The sequence below is a fragment of the Pelecanus crispus genome, chromosome 10 (genome assembly GCF_030463565.1).
Source record: "Pelecanus crispus isolate bPelCri1 chromosome 10, bPelCri1.pri, whole genome shotgun sequence".
Taxonomy (NCBI): Eukaryota; Metazoa; Chordata; class Aves; order Pelecaniformes; family Pelecanidae; genus Pelecanus; species Pelecanus crispus.
Window position 1 is genome coordinate 11,674,860 of NC_134652.1, and position 16,871 is coordinate 11,691,730.

A 16,871-nucleotide genomic window follows, 5' to 3' on the forward strand; every position below is an offset into this window, starting at 1 on the left:
ATGCAGATGAATAACAGCTACCTGGATTTGTGAAGAACAAGGCATGTCAGACCAGTCTAATTAATTTCCTGGGCCATGTGTTTTAATAGGTCAAAGCTGGCATCCGAAAAATGGTCCATTACATTGGGCACCAGCTCTTCTGTGAGAGGGAATAAGATAGAGGAGGTGAGATTTGACAGGAGTGCAGACATGTTTGAGACATGGGAGAGTGATAGGCTGAGGTGAGAGCAGTTGGGGACAGAATGACTTGGAATGAGAGGTGTGTCACTGAGAGGTAGAAAAAATTGGGAAATGCTCAGAGGAGGTCTGCAACAAGAGTGGGGAGCCTAGGGCTTTACTTGGGATGGAGACCCTCTGTGGTGGCAGAAATAGAGTTTCAGAAGCATGAGGCATCCTGGGATCCAAAAGATTGTGCTCTCTAGTCCTGTAGCAGGACTCTAATATGAGACAGAAACACTTGCTTGACAGGAACTTGCTGCTTCCTTTGCTGTGTATTCTTTTTGCTTTGCTGAGCCTTAGCAGGGTGATGGAGCTATAGCAGCCTTGAGTAAGACCATCTCAAGCATTCTCATTGTATAAGATTTCTAGGGCAGCCAAGGGATACAGTGCCCTTTTTTACCTTTTCATGATATATCTCTTATCTGTTTTAAAGATAATGAAAAAATCTTGGATTATTTTTCCACTGGAAGATGTTTTCCTCGAACAGAAGCATCCAACAATTTGTTTTTTAAATTGTTTCCTGACTCATGAAATACTGCTTTTTTTAATGCAAGAACTTGTAGAAAATGTTAAGAAAAAAATCATATGGTCTCTTGGTTAGGAATTACCATTTCACAGTCAGTCCCTCAGAGGTGTTATTGAAGATGTAAACCCAAAGTTCATGTCTATGCAGAAGTCAGCGTGTGAGCGCAGTACTTCACAAGGGGCTGCCCATTGGCAAGAAAGAAGTCACTGTAAGTGGATGTAAATGCTACAACAACCAGGAGGAATAAATTTGTCTTTGATTTTTCTCTTAACATACTTCTAAGCCCTTTGGGAGCATTCGTCACAGCAAAACTAAGGTCATGGTCTGTAAAGCAGAGCTGAGAGAATTGTATTGGACAGACTCTGGCTGCATTGTCTATTACACAGCTTCAAACCCAAGGTAGACAGTCTTTATTAACTGCAGCTAGCCCAGCTTTTTCCAAAAAGGGAGGTATCTTGCCCCAGATACCTCCTTTAAGAACATAATCTCATTTTTAAGGATTCCCATGGTCAACCATTCCAAGGAGGCAGGGTTTATGTAACATTCTGGTTTCTTCTCCTCCATGCCAGTGTTCACCACTTTCACTCTTTCTCTTCCTTTTCATCTGCTAGGGAAAAGCTACAAGGGAAGAGTAAATTTTTTCCAAGTTCCAAGTGCTCAGTTTCCAAGAAAAGTTACTTTTTTGGTTTTTAACAGAAAAACAAAGCAATAAATTCTTGCAAGAAAATGTTTCCCAAATGATGCAGAGTTAACACAGTAAAATGTAATTTTACTGAAAATCTGTAGTGAATCACAGTTCTGTTGGGTTCTCAGTTTGTCTCTATGTGTTTTATTGTTCTGTTAGATGATATCCCATGGGACATAAAATAAATGTCATATTTCTTAAAGGTTTACGAAATGTTGCAGGAAGTTCTGAAACTACAGGCACATTTCAGTGAAATACTCATTCCCCTTCCATCATATCTATGATGTTCCTACAGTCCTATGGTGGACCTGCAGGTCCTCTGCCTTCTTGGAGGACTGCTGCCACATGCAGATGCTTTAGACAACAGCTGAAAGTCTGCTTTTTAAGGACCCTCTTACAAGCTTTCAGGCAGTGAATCTGATGAGTGTTATGCAAATAGATATCCATCCACTCTCAAATGTAGTTTAAGAGAAGTTTGCTACCCCAAGAAGTTGTCTTAATCTAAATAGCCCAGACAGTCCATCTAGATTACAGTCAAGGTCTCTGTAATGCACAATAGAGGTAAGCATTCCTTATGTGATTGTTTAAAATCTATGTTGGAATCCCCAAGGCAAACTTTAAATATAAAATGGAAAAGGAGAGAATAGGAAGGATCCCATGAGGTAGAAATGCCTGACCTAACTTCTCATTTTAGGTATTAGTGCTTCTTTGCAACCAGCCAGTATGTTCCATGTGTCAGTAAAAGTTTTGCGAGCTAAATACGCTTAAGATGAGAATCCACCCTCCTTCTCCCTTATCTGTATCTTACAGTCTTCTTGCTCTTTTTGCTTGTTATTTCTTTTAAGAAGTTTTTTCATCCCAGATACTGAGCCTGATGTCATAACATTATTCTCTTCTGGAGTTCTTTCACTTCATCATCATCTTTGTGTATCAGTACAGCTTGTCCTTTACTCAGAAAGACAGTACAGGATGCAAGGCACCAGGTTTTAGGGTCTAGGCTTTTATAAATGTTTAAAATAAACAGTGTTTCGTTCTAGCGTAGGGTACTTACTGACACAAGAAAGATGCTGTTTCTTTGCTACAGGAACTGAGAAAATGCTGTTAAGTCAGATAAAGGGCTTCTGAGCTTTTGCCTCTGTTGGCTAAAATCTGGTTTCCTTTGAATTCCCCTCTTATAAAAGATTACAGTGCTTGGTTGCTCTGTTGATATGAAAGTGGAAGGAGGGTAAGTAAACCTCCCAAGTATTATTGTGCTCAAATGCCCTATCAATGCACACAAACTCCATTACGGTTTCTCCATAGCAATTTACTTAATCTTGGCATGAAACTATCATTATCATAAAAGATCTCTGTCAGGATCAAGAGGGAAAGGAAACTATTCTCTCTTCAGAGATGGGAACTGGAGGTTTCTGTGTGTTGCTTTTGAAAACAGAATTGTATACAGAATATGACAGTTTTCCTCTGCCTCATCTCCAATCTAGTCAGTTCACTTTGTCAGCATAGCCAAGACACTCTACTGCTTTGTAAAAAAAATCAGAGGTTAGGACAACAGGGAAACAATGTATATAAGAGAGAAATTTCTTTTAAGGCTGGTTTGACATTTGGGAATATGAAGCTATTCCCTTTTTTATTGCAAACATGTAAATATTCGTCCGTGTGGTTTGTTTCTGCTTCTATTTAAGATGCAGTGGGTCAGAAGATGAATACTCTGTAATGCTCAGAAATGCTCAGTGGTAGTTGTTAAATCTTAAGCTACTTATCAGATGTCTTGCTTTGCTGTTCAAGAGCCTTGCTGACCATGATTAATTTGTTCTCAAGTTCCATTGAAATGTCTCGGGCTCCTTGAAAAGGGCTCTGTCTAATAATGTGTTACAAACAAAGTCCGTTCTCTTTAAGCTCAGTGTATCTTTGGCATTGTTACAGCTGTTACTGCTACGGCAGGTTATTCGAAGATGCTGTGGGTTTGACACACATAGTAAGTTCTTTCATATTCGTAGGTATCATTCTATCTGTATCCTTGATGACTGAGAAAAGTCTTAAACATTATTATTTTGAAACATACAATTTGTGAATTTTAACCTTCTTATTTTAACTTACGTTTGATTTTACCAATAGTCTGAATTATCCAGAAACCAAATAAATTACAATTGACAGGTTAAATGCATAGATAGGTGGGTAAGAATCTATAATTCTTATATTATATATATAATATATATATAAAATATATAATATATATATTATAAATACTACATTTTAAAAACTTCAGCACCTTTTAATTGTCAACAGCTACCTGAAAGTAGCTTGATATAGTGTAACTTCAAGTTATTGTTGCCTCAGCATGATCTTATTCATCACACTTTTGGATACCGGTATATGTAGGTACCAGCCTCAGTGCCACCTGATAAGTTTTCTCCATACTCTGATTTTGTTGGCTGTCCACTTTACCTTTTCTGTTGTAGCAAATGTAGTAAATGTCAGAAAAAAACAATTAGAGAATCCAGAAAAGATCAATGTAATATAGTTTGCCATTAGAGAGGAGGAATTAGTCAATTAATTCTTGAGATACAGAGTATAACAAGGAAAAAAACCTGCAGAGCCCAAATCAGTTTCATTGAGAAGACTAAAGCAATCTTTAGCTCATTCTCATCATTTCTGAGAAAAACTAACGTAGAACCACAGGAGACAGAACTGGAAAATATTCAGTGCCATTATCTCATTTTAACTCTCCCTTTTGAGCCAGTACAATTCCCCCCCCAATTCTTAATAAGTTTCTTCAGTATTCTTCAATATACTAATACTTGCTTCTGTCAGCTGGCTTTTTAAGAAAACTATCCTCTAGCAGAAACACTGTGTACAATAGAAAAATAAGCTTGGTTTACTGAAGTGTACACATGCAATGTCCACCCTAACAGTTTGATTTGAACAGGTTCATGTATAATTTTTGAAATGTAGTGACTATATTCCCTTGATATTTTACCTATGATAGTGTTTATTTTACCCTTTGCATTCTGCTTTGCATCATGAACATTTGATGATGGATATTAGGTTGCTTCAGTTTGTGTCCTAGTGCCTCACTCTTGCTCAGGTGTTTAAAATACAGCTGTGAAAGGAAGTTTAAATAGATCCTCAACTTATTCATGATGGATGCAGACCGGAACTCCTATGTTCATACCTGATATATCTGAGAATATCAAATTATTCTCTCTACATCTTACTGTTGGGCATACAGGTCAAAAGGAAACTGTTTAGAGATTCACCTACTAGCACAAACTCAGTTTTGAGTGGGTCTGAGTTACTTATTTGTTGAATTTACCTATGCTTTGAATACCTCACTTTGAATGCCAAGGAGGAATAATGGAATGGATAAGGCAGGTGGTTTTTAAATGGTGCATTGGCAGCCTTTGCAGCTTCACAGAAGCTTAAATTTCCTGTTTAACCATAAATGGATACCTCAGAAGTTTTGGGGTTTTTTTTCCTTGTATTAGTTTCAGAGGAAGAAAAAAAAATTGCAAAAAAATTAATGGAGGAAAGAAATGGAAGTAGCAGTGACAATATTCTACCACATAAGGAAAACAAATGTAAAAAAAAAAAGTTTGGAAGTTTGGAAACAGAATTACACTGTTCCATTCCAGTAATGCTGGAACATAGTGCTTCAATTTGATTTCACTAAGCAGAATTGTGGAAAAAAAATAAGATATCCCCAAGGAAACCATAGATTTCAACAAACTTGAGAGTATTCTGTAAAGCCAAAAAAACTCTCAGCTCTTGATATGATATTTACATAGGCAACTATACACCATGATGTTACTAGGAATTTTAATGACCAAGAAATAGAATAATCATTAGAAATATTTGTTTTGGGGAAAAGGCAAACTTTAATCAGGAAGGTTAGGAAAAAATACTCCTTGGGCAGATTGTTCTTGTAACCCTGGTATGTGTGTGCCATCTTGAGCACTGTGGGTATCTGTACACATGCCTTGGGGGTTATCCAAGGTGATTTGATAATGTTTTCAATGTAAATTCTCTACATGGCAACGTAAGGCTTATGGAAATCTCACCTGTCCCGTTCCTATTATCTTATTAATCCTCTTAGTGAACTTGCTTTGTACTTGGAGCCTTCATCACTGCATATAAAGCTCAAGTGCTTCAAACACAGTTCTTTACTAGGGAGATGCCCCCAGTGGCAGTCATTCTTCACCAGTGCTAAATATTTTTCTCATTGCAGCCACTAAAGCTGCTCTTTCTGGCATCTTTGTGGATTCAGGAGAGTTCTCCCAGGCTGGTTGTCTAGGAGATCTCATGTGCTTAGACTAGTCAGGACCTAAGCTTCTGTGGCTCTAAGTCTCCAGTTCACTGAAGTCAGCTGGTGAGCATTCCACTGATCCCCCTGTTTTGCAGCCCAGGAAGACCCAAAAGGCAAGCGTTTCCTCTTTTCAGACTTTTACAGCCTGAGCAAATCTGTCAATAACACTTCTGTGGTTCTTTCTAGATCTTGTCTTCTTAGACCTTAGAAAGCAAGCCACGCTGCTCATCTCCCAGCCTTATCCAAGAAATGCTTTCAGCTCTCCTCAGATGTCTCAGCATGTCTTGGCTGTCTCCCCTAAGAAGTTCCTCTATCCTTTTCTAGTTCTTTTTTCCTGGGTGCCAACTTTTCCTTGTCCTCAGTGCAGGTAGGACACTACTGGATCGCTAGACCTTCTGTATTTAATGCAGAGGTTTGTGTAGCATGTACTTGGCTTAGTGTTCACACTGGTCTTTGCAGTTCCTATTCAACATCAGGCATATATGGAATGGCAATTAAACAAAACCGAAAAACCCCAAACTGCCCACACCAAACAACTCAACAGCAACAATAAAAACAAGCAAATACTCTTCTCCCTACCTCTTTTCCTTGGGAGACCAGGTTGATCAAGCTCAACTAGGTCACTATGATTGTTATACAGCATAATCAGAAATATAAATTTACATGCTCAATTCTTGGCATGTTGCAGACTTGCAATATTCATACCAGAGTCTGGCTGAACATACGGCTGTAAACCTCACTTGCTCACCAGCAGAATGTTCCATATGTTCATTAAAATTTTGCAAACCAGATTGCATGGATTTCTTATCTTGTTTTCCTCAAACATATCAGTAATGTCAGTAAGCTAAAAGTGTTCTGTACTAACCAGGCCCTGGTACAGAGCATGCCCTTTGCTGGCCATCACCAAGCTCATCTATTTTGTCCTGTCGTCTTGGTATGTCTTGACACCTAGCACAAAGAAATGTTACAATTTTGGTGCCAATTTACCTCAAGCAAGCTTGGGCTATGCTTTACCATTATGCCACTTGTCTTAACATGGAAAAAGCTTTCATATCTTTGCATATATGAATACTCAGACACAATTTTGTAACATTATTATAAAGAATCCTAGGCCTAAAGAAGATGCAACATAAATAGGTCACTATTTATATTTTTGTCTTTTAGTATTCAATCACTGTAAACAAAAAGGAGCAGGGGAAAGCTTCCTCTAACTAGTATCTGGTGATGCTTTTGTAGCACAGCTGTGAGATTCACCTTTGAGTTACCTCTGCCTGTAGTTATTGTGGCAAACTTTTCAGGAAGAGATTTTTCTGTGCAGATCCTGAGTAAATGTTTTTACCTTCGGCCTTGTGAATTTGAAGCAAGACTGAACTAGAAAGTCCTGCAGAAGGCTGTGGTATTGATAGCATACGTTTTAAGTAGTAAACATGAAAAGGTGAAGGTTTTGAGCAACCTCCCCAGTGTGGTTGTATTGAATGTTAAACCAGAAAGGAAACAGCTGCACACAGTTCACTGAAACATACGCTTCACTTTCCCTTACTCTTCACTGGACACCTCAGCAAAATACAGCTGCTTACTTGGTCTGGTAACAGTCTAATCCCAAAGAAGGCTGCTTTTAAATGATGTTAGTTGGCCAATGTGCCTTTACATCTGTACACAGTTTACAGTGCAATTATCACACATCTGTGCACATCTAAGGACAACAGCTGGCTGCACTTTTTGATTAGAATTAGTGTATATTTATTGATATCTCTGGACTAATCTGTTAGCATAATAAACTTTCCTGAGCTGTACTGCTAGCATGGTTTGACCATGCCATCGTGAGAACACATTGGTAGGAGGTTAGTTTAAAGACAGCCTAAACCAGACTCAATTAATGTAGGCTGTGACAGAGTGGGCTTTAGCATGATCTGAGGCCAGATTTGCACCAGCCCCCAAATGGTACTTAAAGTTTTGCAGCAACTTAATCATTGAATAAGTAGCCTACTCCAAAGTGACCCTGGTGATAGAAGGTGTCAAGCAAGATCTTTCGGTCCAAATGGGCTGGGTGAAGTCTGTGCCCACTTGGACCAGGAGGTGGCTGGAGGTAGCTGGACCCTCATCACATGTTCATAGCTGCCATTTAACATCTGCTTTCGGTATTTGGATGCTCACCAGCCTGAATCCCTTCTCCCTGACAGTGCATGGCGAGCATGAGAGAACTGCAGCTGTGCTCTCCATCTCCATACCATCATTCCTCAGTTAGGAGGCTGAGGAGGATCAGGCTGCCATGAGCACTGCAGACTTTTACCCAATGGAAGTACCTGACTACTTAACCAAACGGATACTGCAGCCACGTGTGCAGCTAGGCTTTTGGTGTAGTAACAAATAACTCTTCCTACCCTTGTTTAGGAGGGGTACCATCAGGCTAAAGAGCTGGGGTTTTTTTCCTGTCTCCGCTACTTTGGCTATGTAGATTTTCATTTTCTCCATGATTTCTCACCCTCTTTGAGAGTGTGTGTGTGTGTAACTGTTTATTTGCACTTCTACAGAAATAGAATTGCTTATCCATTAACGCACACTGAAATGATTTTGACTTCAGTTTGATATATGAAAGTGTTCTGTAGGTGCACTTTTCATTCTCGTAGCCTACTGTAACTTTAATTAAACTCCTGCAAGCTTTTAAAAAATACTCTTAATAATAAATAATTAATTAAAATAATAAATAAGTAATTGTAGGAATCATACATATGTGCTTCCCTTGGGTCTCTGCAGCTCTATTTTAATTAAGGCTAAGGTCTCTATTTGAATAAATGAATGATAATAGGGATTTTTAAAAAAATTCGTATTGATTCCTTCTATATCGCTTTTGTACAGAGAAAGTTTATTAAAAAGAATGGTGTGATTCTCATAGATTTTTTTGGTACTGGGCAAATGTAATCTGTGTTCTTTCAGAAATCTAATTTTCTAGATTAGTGAATCACATCTGATATTGCAAATGAGAAAATCCTTATTACTTTGATAGCATAGCATCGAAAACAATGTGAATAACATGGATATTTTTCTTGGGTCAGCGTTTCAGTAGTATTAGTGCCTAATATGCTGCAACTATACAATGTTTCTGAGTACTGTGTATGTATTTAGTCAGAGGTTTTTTTCTTAGCAGAATAAAGTTATTGTTTTGTAAGATACAGCAACATCATCAAGCTGTAAAATGTAGCAGATACACCTTCATGCATTTGCACTTCTTTCTTTACAAAATTGGTTACAAGAAGTAGTAGATGGATTAGTAAAAGAGGTAATGAAATTGGAGAATTAAAACTGGAAGGAGATCTATTCTCCACTGTTTTCTAGACAGCACTGGAATGGTTTGGTTTTGATATATCTATCTAGCCTGCATTTTATCGTATGAGCTGTGATTTTTCTACATCTCTGCAAGTAGACTCCTTGAGAATAATTCAGAAACTCTGGGCTGCGGCACTATTAACTAAGAAAGCTGAAAGGCTGAGCAATCACCCTTACAGTTAATTCCATTTAATGTCTCTGAACTGAACATCCTTTGGGATGTTCAGATTGAGCAAGATTGAGCAGCCAAGTCGTTGGATTGTTTTTGAGAACATGGTCTTGCAGCTTTATCTCAGTGCCAAGACTGTTTTGCTTGGCTGCAAGCTTGTTTTTCACCTCTTATGCCACGCCTGTTTTGTTTCCTGTTAGTACTATGCATAACAACGTGCATACAAGTGAGATACAAAGGCACTGGTTAGTACATAATTTCTGCTTTAATGAGCTAAAGTAGATGGTTTTGGTTGATCTGTTATGTGGTTGCATTTTCCTTTCATAACTGTGACACTATTAGATCTTGTCCATTAGGTATTTCCCATGAAATGATTTGGAGTGGTCCAGCCCCTTCAGTAGACATCTCAAGTACCATTGCCACTGAAGTCTCCCTTCAGTTACTTGCTGTGGTCTGTCTTTTTCCACCAAGCAACAAACAGTTGAGCTCACACTTAGCTTTATGCATGTCCTTAAGTACATAGCTAATAAGGGATTAACTGGAAATATGTTGTGGAATTTATATGAATCAGATGGTGCCCTCTCTCATTTGCAAGTTCCAGCCCCATTTCCTTTTAATATTCTTCACATATCATAAAATTATAAACTCATTTTGTGAGTTTTTTCTCATTTTTGATTGCACTTCTAGACTTCTGTCATAAACTGAAAATCTTTTCTTCTTCGATTCCAGTAGCTTTGTAACAGTTTCTCATGTTTGTGCATTGTGTTACATCTTTATTATTAACACAAAATCTTTATTTTCAAAATTTGACACTTATCAAGTGTTCACATAACACAATAATGATAAAGTGTCTTCATAGAATAATCTACACATACCATGAAAAGAGATTGAAATGAATTAATGTTTTAAAAATGAGCAAAATCCAGCCCTTTTAACAGGGCTATCACAGTATGCATGCTGAGCAAATGTTATTGACCCAATAGGAAAGAGATCAGATCAAAGGAAAATAGGACTGGACAGTATTTTAAGAGATCAGTTTCTCCGTTCCTTTGCCTCAGAGCCAGATCATCTTTATCTGACATACATCTGCCTAACCTGTTATTAAAAACCTTCAGTGTTTCAATGTTCTTGATCAGATTTTACTACTATTTCACCTCAATCTTTCTGGCTGCACTTAGGCCCACTACCTTGTATAAAGACAAGAGTCCTCTTCTTTGTAAGTGCCTTTTATGTACCTCAAGATTTACCATGTCCTTCATGCTAACCATCATTTTTAGGTCTTTCTCCAGAGGTTGTGCTTTCTAGACCTGCAGTAATTCTTTTGTTTTCCTGGCATTTTTCTAGTAGATCTGTGTCTTTAAGATACTATCCCCGAAACTGAACAGTCTTCTTGGGCTGCAGCTCTTTACAGTAAATAGAGTAGAAGAATTATTTCACACATCCTACAGCAATTCTCCTATTTAGGTGTCCTAGAATAAACTTAGAAAAATATGTTTTGCCCAAAATATGCTTTGGTTTCATAGTACTAAATCCAGTAAAAAGCATGCAGAAAACTGGCTGGGGAAATTGTGGGATTGTTTGTGGTCCTAAACTGATGAAATGTATTTTTCCACAATGCAGATGTAAGCAGAATTTTTCCTGTGATTGATAGCTCAATCCTATGTGCCTAACTTGAGATGACATTTGAATTTTATTGCTGGTGATGGTTTTGTGTTTTGTTCCAAAAAGGAAAAGTGCTTATTTTTCTGTTTCTGCCAGGTTTTTTGCTTAAATTTCCTCTTTTGTTGGCTGTGTTTCATAGTGAAAGAAGATAAAAGAAAAAGCTACTGTCTATTATGAAATAACCTGTAGCATCTAGCTGCATAAGAAGAAAATATGAAACTGGGACTAAAGCCTTCTAGGTTATGCAAACAAATTGAAAAAATAGTCTTTAAAAAGGATCAGTTGATTTTTGTGAAGAGGGCTGCTTTTCTGTTTTCTAAAGGATAAAATTTAGGTGCCCCTATTGATTCTTGTAGGCTTTGTGCCTTTGTTTCAGGAGTGTTGGCTCCATGGGGCAGCTGAAAGGGCAGAAGAGTTGGATGCGGTGCCTTTCATGGGGGCGGGGAGAGAAAAACCCCTCCCTCTCTGCAGTAACCCCGAGGGGGTTATGCCCTGCCAGTTCCCTCATGCTGAGATATGCCAGGCTTGCCTCTGTGCTTACTGTGAGAAGCAGGAAAGAAACAATGTTTACAATGGAGTTAATTGAGAGAACTAAAACATTTTAACCTAGTGAAATAGATTGTAACAAAGATGTATAGATGGAACAGATAAAGTAAAAGATAATAAATGCAGATTAGAAATAAAATTCACATTTCTAACAATAAGAAGCTAACCACTGAAATAATGTAGGGAGAAAGTAGATTTTCAGTCTCTTGATGTTTTCACAAATCTAAGCACCTTTCCAGCAGATGTGCCTTTGCCATAAACCAGTTCCTGATACAATTGAATGAACTTCATGACCTGTGCCATGACGCTGGTCAAGTGTAGATGAGGTAGCACAAGTAGCTGTCCAGGTAGACAGATGTCGGTGGTCAGTGGTCAGCTTTGTCCACAGGCCTGTTTAGCTTCAAAGGCTAAGCTGAGTACCTAACTAAGGGCTAACAAAGGCTAAGTGCTCAGCATATTGAGGTTCATCACACAGTATAACAAATTTTGCAAACTGAAAAATACTGTGGTGGGGTGGTTTGTTGTTTCTGGATTTGATTCCTCTGTCAATCCCCATATTCTCCATAGCAGCTGAGTTTCTCATGCTGTGAGTTGTGCACAGGGCCACTGAAATCAGCAGGTGTCCCACAAGGTGGCCCTGTCCTTCTGGTGTGCTTTGTAGGGTCCTGTCCCTTTTCACACAATAGGTCAATATGAGCAGTAATTAAAAGCTTTTCATATTCATGAGGCTCTTTAACCTTTTTACCTTTACTACCTGCCTGTTCTAACAGCTGTTGCTGTCCACGGGCTAAAGTTTTATATCAGCTTTAATTTCCCCTTCTTTTTTCTTGTAAAATGCAATACACTAAACATATTTTGTCCTTTATTTTCCATACATATTTGGGGGTCAATTCTAGTCACTTAGAAATATTGAATTACTAATTGGTATTTGAATGTACTATGTGGATTCTATATTAACATTTAGTCCTCTAACAGGAATATGTGAATTAAAATGTTAAAAGCATTACAGAGACATGTAGTTTTAATCAACTTCTGATCATTAGCATCACATTAGCATTATTGAACACGATGCCACTTTGCTTTGGATCATGGACTGTATCCCAGCTTTGTAGTTTCCAGAAACTTAACAGCTCTTCATTCAGTTTGAACTTTTATTATGAATAAGAAATCTTTCAGCTGTTGGATAGGACATTTTCATGGTAAGGAAACCCCTTTTCTCCAGCTGTGGATCAGATTCTGCTCTTTATTATCTTGGTTGCAACACACTTGGCTTTTAGCCAAATTACTTTGTTTGTAAACACATCTCAGCAACCAGTAAGTAATATTTATTAAAATTTAAAAAAAAAAAAAAAAAATCCCCAAACTAACTGGCATAATGTTCATAACTTTTGCATCACTACTTCAGTTTAACAACTATAGATCAGTCATCCAGGATTCAAAGCTACTAATCTTCTTTGCTGCTCTCCACTCTATCCAGTTCATATCTCCAGTTCATGTAAAGGACCAGGATATAGTCCAGGAACTGAAGCTGTGTTGATTTAATAACAGCCAAAGATCTGATCATCTGAGATTCAGATCCATTTCTGAATTTTATTCTTAGTTCATATGATGCCATGATGAAACAAGTTTAGAACACAAGAATGGCTGCATTGAGTGAAACCAATGGTCCACCTACTCTTACAGGGTCTGTAGGTGGGTAACTAGGCTGGGGTAAATACAAGGCAAGCACATATGATAGTTCCCCTTAATGATCTCCAGAGCAATTTTCAGATCAGGGACTTTGGGAGCTGGATGTGATTTCTGTGAATGTAGTAACCCTCAATGCTTTTCTTTTGCATTAGTTAATACAATATCTCCTTAAGCTCAGATAAACTTTCAACACCTACAGAATCCTTTGGCAGGGACAGCCACACGTCTGCTATTGCACAGTGGGTGCAGAGCTGGAGAAAATGTAGAAAATATCATGCTGGCTCTCCTAAATTATGGCATGGATTCACCAGTATATTATGTTGTGTAGACATCCCATCCCAAAAACACTAGAAGGAGAGTAGAGAAGAGGACTAAGAAGGATGCAGATCACAAACGCACACTTTAATTCATAATTATGTATATAGAGAGAGCGTTCAGAAAGGCTGTAAATGGTGCATTTTTCTATTTTGTCTTATAACTCACAAATGAGACATTTAATAAAATTGCTATGCTACTAGACAGTGGAATTTGCTGGAATTTGCAATGAGGATTATAAAGATACCTGGAGTTACTAGACGATAACAACTTTGGCAGAGAATATTAAACCTCTTATTCCAGGACTTGAGCTAATCTCTTGCCCACTCCAGCTCATTCCTTTCCCTGATGTGATGGGAGAGGTCATGCCATATAGGCGAGGTTCTCACAGCTTCTTCAGAAGCACCTGTTACTCTGGTGACTCCTGCGAGCCCGTGAGAAATTCACTGCTCATTCTGTCACTATTTATTTGGGCTCTATACTTTTTTTTTAAAAAAAAAATTCAAGCCTTTCAAAGATACTGCCTTTTAAAGCCTTTTAAAGATAATGCAAAGGAGTTTTCAGATATGTGCATTTAAAACTTTGGCAAAATAAGCACATGGAGTGAAAATGCCCAAACTTTCCCAGCTACTTTGCATTCATCACCAGCAGAGCAGAAGATACTTCTCCATTAACTCTCAAATGAGAAAAAGGTTTGGTAGTTATGAAAAAGCAACATAAAGAATCCATTTTTTCAGGTTGCGATACATGATGTGTACTGCAGTGTAAAAATTTGAAAAACCTATTTAAAGACTATGAGCTTACTCTTGCTATTAGTACCTTCCTGCAGTTTTCAAAATTTAATTTGTGTCTATATTAACAAAAATATTTTCCAAACAACATCAGAGGAAAAACCACCTGAACGCTGTGACCTTGGGTTTACTAATTTCACTATCCCATGGCATGTTAAATGCACGGGACAAAACATGTCGTGGTGCCTCTCTAATGATAACAAGTAGCACTATATGACTTTGGTTTTATTTTAATCATAGTTGTTTGTGTGGTTTCCAGCTGATAGGGAGAAAATGCCTACTGAATGGTACACTGAACATGTTCATAGTAAATAACAGTCTGTTTCCTCAAAAAGATAAAGGAGGGCTAAGAATAGGCAAAGGGGAGCTGGGGTTTTGAGAGAGAAACCAGGCATTTCCACTCACAGAACCATTTAGGCAAATGTTTAAAATCCAAATGCATAAAACTTCTAGGCAGAAATAAGGAATATGTCAGGGGTGTCTGAAAAAGTCTGGATGAGTGGTAGCCCTACTTTAGCGTACTACAAGCACATATGTAAAATGTTGGGGTAATGCCTTCACACGCATGCTGTCCTTCCTATTTCAATGTCAGCATGTCACAGGTGAAAAGGTCACAATGCCAGAATAGTCCTGCTGGTTGCTGTTAAAACACGTTCTGTAATCCTACTTGTTTCTCCTTTCCAGCGTAAGCATATTCACTGCCATCTCATGGGCAGCTGTCCATTATGCTAAACAGTGCCATTTTTTCTTTTTGAGCTTTCTTAGTGTGGTACTGCCCTTCTAAGGTACATTCATCCTTCATTTTGCTAGGTCAAACAACCAGAGGGATTTTAGTCTAAAAGCTTCTTCCAAGCGTTCCCAGCTGGACCAGCCTAGGGATGCTACAGCCAGCAGACCAAGGTCTGAAGAGGAGAGCCTGGTTCGTCAAAAAGGAGCTGTAAATGAAATTCCCCTCCACTGAATTATTAGCCCGTTAGCCCTGGTCAGAGATGTACAACAGGTGCAGTGCTTGAGACCAAGAATGCTTTTATCATTCTACCAGTTGAAGCTGTTTTCCAGCAAGCTCAACTACCCACCTACATACTGCCAGTAAAAAAGCCAAAATACAACAAACCTCCCTATCTCCTCCTCCAAATAACAACTTCATTGTGTCACTGGCCAGAAGAGCGAAATTGCCATATTCATTTGCTAAGGTACTCCCATCTTGCCTTTTGTACATGCAAAACCTTCTCTGCTTAATTAGCCTGTGCTACATAAACTCAGTGATAACCTTATACTGCTACAGGAAGAGTGGATGGAGGAAAATTACAGGCAAGATTTTTTTTTTAGCAGAATTTTTTGTTCAGCTTCACTGTGGAAAGACATAGAGGCTGTGTACTGTGAAGCACAGAAGTCTTAATCTCTGCATTGATGGAGCTGCATCTTTTTTACATAGTTGTAAAGGAGAAGAGGGTTAGTGCTGGCTTCTACTGTAAGTAAGAAAAATGAAGCCGTATTCTGATATGATGTAAATCGGCCTAAATATGGAGTTAGAACAACATGCACAATTTGAAGAGTTGGTGTGAAGAGTTTTTTTCCATACCATTTAAGTAAATACTTATGCTAAGACTTGAAGTTTCACTGGAAAGGTGCATTTATCTTAGTTCTGAACTTTATCTAATAGTCTGTTCCTCTTAATCATATTACAGGAAGACATATGAAATTTAACCGTACCATTAATCACAAGTGGGTACACAGTGTGCTAGTACAGAAGCTTTATTGCTCTGTCTCCACTGGCAATTAATGCAAATAATTTTGACTTCTTAGAGATACTGTTATTTGAGCAATAAAAACCGTATTGCCAGTGCAATCTTGTGAGAAGTGAAATGGAGTATCATTACAAGCCTAATTTTATGGGGGTCTCTCTTACTTAAAAGAATGTCTTCAAATTTTTACAGGAAAAGCATTTAATGAATCCCATACTGATACCCTTAGCAGCAGATCACACAAAACTAATCGTAACGTCAAAGCTATCATTAAACACAAAAATGTCTGCATGCACAGAGCATCTGTTTAACTGACAGAAATCTGTTCATTGTCTCTCCTTCATTTCAGAGCAAGCAGAAGGGAGAATGAGATTTCCTGAATCACTGATTCAATTAAAAGCTTCAGGAGCATTAAAAGGTGCTTTCTCCCTTCCCTGCTTCTTTCTTTTATTTCTTTTGACAGAGTGGTGAGGAGAGGCTGTACCTGAAAAACAGCCTTTAATTTCAGGGGCCAGAAAACTACCAGGTAGATCCTCAACATTTTGCCGGTTCTGTGTTCATGCATTAGACATACGAACATAAAGCCTGTGTTAATAAATCCCAATGCAGTAAATACAAATCTGTGCAAGTGGACTAAAGTATAATTATTCAGTGATGCATTTAAGTTACCAAGAGAGAAGAGCAGTGCTCTTAGTTCACCTAGAAAATGGATCTGGGCTACTAACAAGGATTAGGTCTAGATTTCAATATAAATTCAGACCACCAGCTTCAGGGGTATTCAAAGTTAGAGGTTCAGATTGTGATAATCTGAAAAGCAAAGTTGAAAAGCATATTTAGAGAGCAAATCTAAACTTTCGGGGGGGGGGGGGAACCCCAAAACCAACCAAAAAAACAATG